The 5,409-nt window shown below is 52.4% G+C and overlaps 1 long non-coding RNA gene across 2 annotated transcripts; it reads right to left on the reverse strand.

Annotated features, from left to right (window-relative positions):
- Window positions 1-834: 834 nt before the first annotated feature.
- Window positions 835-4,965, reverse strand: LOC122181626. Of its 2 annotated transcripts, none has more exons than XR_006179511.1 (4): window positions 4,917-4,965; window positions 4,756-4,825; window positions 3,646-3,816; window positions 835-992 (listed from the first exon to the last, which is right to left on the reverse strand). It is a non-coding gene; the product is annotated as an uncharacterized LOC122181626 (long non-coding RNA). The 2 variants fall into 2 exon arrangements; XR_006179512.1 differs by having other exon boundaries at window positions 4,913-4,935.
- Between the last annotated feature and the right edge of the window lie 444 nt (window positions 4,966-5,409).

Genomic DNA, 5,409 nt, shown 5'->3' on the forward strand with positions numbered 1-5,409 from the left:
ACGAGATGTGCTTAAGCCCAACGCTCTCATTGCAAACACAGATGCATGCAGCTAAGACATGGGATCACAGCATCATCAAGGCTGGAAAGACCTCTAAGATCACGTAGTTCAACCACCAAGCCACACCTGTGACCACTCAGACCACATCATTCAGCGCAGCATCTGCTTTTCCTTTGAGCACTTCCAAGCAGAGTGGCTGCACCACATCCCTGGGTAAGGAGCTCTAAGTCCCATCTAGCTTGGGAAAGCCTTTCAAGTTCACCACATCCAGCCATCAGCCCAACCTACAGAGTCCCCCATCACCAACCCATGGCCCTTAGTACCACGGCCACACCTCCAAGGATGGGCAGGCCATTCCAGTGGCTGGCTGCCCTCTAAGTATATCTGTCCCAGTTTTGGGTCCTCTTCCTCCTCCAGGAGGACCAGGAACTACTCATCCCCTAAAGCTCCTTCATGCTGTGCTGGCTCATGTGGATGAGCCTCTTTCAGTGACCTGTGATGGCTGGATGGATGGAGCTACTCATCCCACCCAAAGCAGAGACTCTATTCCACACCTTTCCTGTTTGAAACCCAAACCAGTACAACTCAAATCCCCGTGAAACGTGCTGCAAAAATGGTTAACGAGCTCAAAGTGTCAGGGACAAGTGGGGCTGATGGGAAGGATTAGACATTAATGAGAGCCATCTCCAGAAGCATCCATCACTGAGCTTTAGTGAGTTTCTTAATGCGGTGGGAACTCTGCCATGGCTGGATTTCTTTTATTTAAAGCAAAGATAAAAAGCTGGAGAGGTATTAATATTAATTAAGAGACAGACATTTGCAGAAACTTTCCTTACCCCATGTCACACCCAACTCCCAACCCCACTTCAGCAAACAACCAGATTTACTCCAGAAAGGACCAAACCGCTCTGCAGCATTGATGAGCCTTTGTCATTCTGCAGGGACTTTTCTCCCAAAGTGTAGAGCAGAAGAGATGAACCTCCATAGAATATCTGAAAGAGGAAAAAATCCCACCTGCCATTGCTATTTTTGTGTTGTTTTGGTATCATTCCATAAGGGTTCCCATTGCAACATGGTGCTGGGCTCTGTGCCACCCCTCCAGGTCCTGCCACCAGGGTGAGGTGTCCCATGCATTTCTGTAGAATCGATCTTGCTCTGAGGCTGCACAACCATTTTGGATGGGGAAAATTGTAGGGACATACATCATCTCCCCTCTCTCCTTGGATTGGGACATGATCATCTTCTCTATCCTATGGTTTCAAGACCACAAACCGTGAACAGACATTTTGTCTAATGGAAAGCTCCAGTTGGAAATAGCTCCCAGTTTTAAACTGGGGTGTTTTCTTAGAGCTACAGCCCTCTGCAGCACCTTCAGCTGCAGAAACATCTGGGCTTTTCTTAACAGCAACAGACAGTGCAGTAGAGGGAAAGGATCATACGTGGGAGGCTGAAACCAGAGGTGCCACATTCAGAGCAATCCGTGCAAAACCCATCGCAGGGAAGAATCAGGCTGGAAAGTGGATGGCATTGGGATCTCCCTCCTTTGACTGTTGGGTTAGGCAAAGTTTGCCACCGGGCAGCCCGACCCCTGCGCCCCTATCCCTGCCGTTCGGGGCTCCGCCAGCAGAGGGAGAGCCCGGCCCGCAGAGAGGAAGGACTCGGGCTCATCGCAGCGACGAGCTGAGACAGAGCAGAGATCATAGGATTCGGTGGAATGGATCTTAAAGATCACCTACCGAGCTCCAACCCCTGCCGTGGCTGGGCTACCAACGACTAGATGCAACCACTCAGCTGCACGGGGCCCTGCTGCAGTCATCCAACACTCTGCAGGGATGATGCAGCCAGAGGAACAGAGCCGTGTTGCGGATACCCACACGGGGACAGACCCTGGGTCTCTGCACCCACCCCACTCAGGTCATTAATTAGGGATGAGGCAGCTTTGCTCCCATGTCCCTTTCCAATCCTTGCATTGGGGTGGAGAAGGGCGAGCTGTCTTGAGCTGCACAGTGCCAGGTTAGTGCCAGCATTGTTTCTTCCTTTGGCTCCAAGTTAGCATAGTAATGGTGGAAGGGACAAAACCCGGCACACGAGCAGCACAGTGCCTGCACTGCTATGGGCAGCACTGCATAGAATTGTTTGAGTTGGAAGGGACTCTTAAAGGCCAGCTGGTCCAACTCCCCTGCAATGAACAGGGACACCTACAGCTCAGAGCCCCAGCCAGCCTGACCTTGAATGCTTGCACAGGCCAGGCATCCACCACCTCTCCTGGCAACCTGCTCACAGGGAACCGACACCCAATGCCCCAGGGTAACCACGGCACAGTGGTTGTGCTTTATCCCTCCAAACGTGTCCCTGGTGCCCTGCAGCAGCAATCCTGCACTGCAGGCTGTGAGCACTGACCAGACTCTTCATCCTTAAGAGACCCCATTCTTTCCCAAGCAGACCCCCCCCAGCTCAGCACCATCTCCCGTGTTCAGAGTAAGCCCTGCCTGCAGAATGAGCAGGCATGAGCTCTCCAGTTTGAGCCCTCCTGCCTCTCTCCAGCTCCTGTCTATTATCACCAAACTTGTAGGAACTTAATTATCTCTGAGACCTCTCCCACCACCAAACCCAGCCAGGAGCACTCACAAGATAACGAAGGCAATGGACAGGGCAGCACGCATGAGCACTGTCTCCTCTACCAGCAAGGTCAGAGCCATCACACCCCCGTGCCAAAAGCAAGGGTAGGGAGAACCTTTCCATCCCACAGCCACAAGTGGGAATAGGGGCGAGGACGAGGGATGCTGGTGCCGGCCGTCAAGCAGCGGGCCGGTAATAACCTCATTATGAGGCTGGAGATGCCGGGAGGGGTGGCGGGGCGGGGGATGTGGGGGGGCAGATGCCGTCCTTCTGCCGACCGCAGCTTGCGGAGCCAGAGAGTTGTCAGCGCGTCTCCTGCCTCTCACCTTGCTTCTCATTAGCTCCCCGCAGCGCTGCCGTGCGGGCAGATGGGGCAGGGCCGTGGCCACAAGCCGCTGCCGGGCTGGGGGCTCACACACCAACCCCCCTCTCTATTTCTGGGCTCCATCTCAGGGTGGAGATGCCCATCCCAGCTGCTTGTCCAAGGCAGATTTCTTTGCTGAGTGATCTACAGGCAGGAAAGCTTCCCTTGCACAGAACAGCCAGGTGACCCCCCCCCCCCCAAGATAAGGATGACATCCTACCATTGCCCTCCCAAAATGGGGTCACTAGTTATCTCGGGGACCGAGGGTGCTTTGGGGCAGCCCCAGCCCTACCGCATGCAGGATGATTTATTGCAAGAGCAAGGCAGAGGCATGCTTTGATGGTAACTGCCCCAGGGATGCCTCAGAGGGATCAATGGACCATAGCCAGGAGGCACCAGCAAGGAGCAAGGCAGAGGAATGAAGGGCTGCATGGTCAGCAGGTCCAGAAGACCATGTCCTTGTCACTACCCCAGTGCCCTGCACACCTCTCATCTTCCCAAGAGGAGACACCTCACTCCATAAGAAGAAAAAGCACAAACCCCCATATTTACCCATAATGAACACTTCCAGGCTGGCTGGATGTTCCCAGCCAGAAATGTCCTGTCCAATAGTATGGTATAAGCACCTACTGACTGAGAAGGCTCCCACGTTTACGACTTACTGATAGCCCTGCAGACCAACATCAGCAGGGGGTTCTGCTCCTGTGGGCTCCCCACACAGTGGCTTTGGGTCATGCCCTCATCATTCCCTTGGGCTTCCAACTCCATGGCCTTGGGTCACATCCTCCTGCTCAGACCATCCAGCCCTCTTGCTCTCAGCTCCCCAGCACCACCTGGATTAGGTACACCAAAACACCAAGTCAAGATGCTGGAGAAAGGATGGGATTATCCCTCTGAGCCCCAAACCCTACTGGCATCCCACCTCTCCTCCTGAGCTCATCTTTTCCATCCATGCTCCTCAACAGAAAGCTCCAGCTCATTTCCTACTCATAACAATTTCTTCCCCTGCACCAAGATCTCCTAAAGGAAACAGCACACCAAACCCAGAGCATATGTGGCAGTTTTTCCTCCTTTTGTCAGCACAGGCTGCAATTCAGGGGAAGGAGATTTGAAGGCATGTGGTACCTGTGCTCAGCAGAGGGGGTGCGGCCGTGTGTGCAGGCGTACAGAGCTATTAATTAAAATTGCTCAGTCAGATGCTATAGAGAGATTAGTTGTCACATTGTGTTAATGGCAAGCTTGGCAATGCTGTGAGAAGGGGCAGGACTGCCCGCCGTCCCCTCAGCTGTTCAAGTGCCACGTTTATACCCAGCCAGAATGACTAATTGGCAGGTTTTGTCTAACAGAAGCCCCCTCGTTATTGGGAAGGCATCGGCGCCTTAATGAAGGAGAGGCAGGGAAAGGACACGTGGCACCAACCACCGAGGTCCCGTGGGTGGGGACAGCTGCAGCCCCATCCTTGTGGCAAAGGCTCATAGTGAGCTGGAAAAACCCAGAGCCACAGGGTTGCCCAGCACCAGGTGCAGAAGGTGGAAACTTGGATGGAGCCATAAAGCTATTTAGGTGTGCAGCACCCACCAGTCTCTACAAAATGCAAGCATCTTGAGACTGTGTTATGGTTTGAGAAGTTGAGTTTTAGAGAAGAGAAAAGTAGAGAAACCAAGGCACAGAGCAGCTGTGGCATTACCTAGGCTGCATCCAGGTGTTTGCATGAGGCTTTCAGTTTGGTGCACAGCAGCCTTCTTATCCTAACTAACACAGACCTCACATACCTGTTTCACCGCTGAATAGGTGGCTTCCTTCACCCCAGCTTTGACTCCATTTTGTAGATTCAGGCTTATGCTAGAAGACAGCAGGGAGCATGTGGAAATGATGCCAAGGAACAGCAGCCTTTGACTTGATCAAAATGGTGATGTTTAGGCATCTTACATACGCAATAAAGCTGAAATTCCTGCATTGCTTTAGAGAAGCTCTTCAGCACGACATCATTTTGAACTTATAACCATAGACAGGTGGAGTCACTTCACCCCAAATCAGCTCTGAGCTGCTACAGCTGTTATGGCTGCCCAGCTAGGTCCTCATGCCATTAGCTCATTATCTCCACCCTGCACTCATCAGGAGCTCCAGCTGTTTCTCAGCCAGGGCTGAGATATCCACACCTCCAGCCTCCAAACTAGCTGTCTGTGTAGAGATGAGAAACTCAAAGAGATTGCTAGTAATGCTGTTTGTTCCCTGCAGCCAGATTTGGATAGGGTAGCTTGGTAGCTGGAGACATGCAAATGCCCAAAACACCACTGTCATTCACACCTTTAGAGAACTTGGCCCAAGTGGCTTCTAGGAGGTCATTGAATCACAGAACTATAGAATCATTAAAAGTGAGAAAGATCTCTAAGATAACTGAGTCTAACCCCAACCCATCCTCACCA

Source organism: Lagopus leucura, unplaced genomic scaffold, assembly GCF_019238085.1.
Source record: "Lagopus leucura isolate 7727_CA_CO unplaced genomic scaffold, USGS_WTPT01 Super-Scaffold_100009, whole genome shotgun sequence".
Taxonomy (NCBI): Eukaryota; Metazoa; Chordata; class Aves; order Galliformes; family Phasianidae; genus Lagopus; species Lagopus leucura.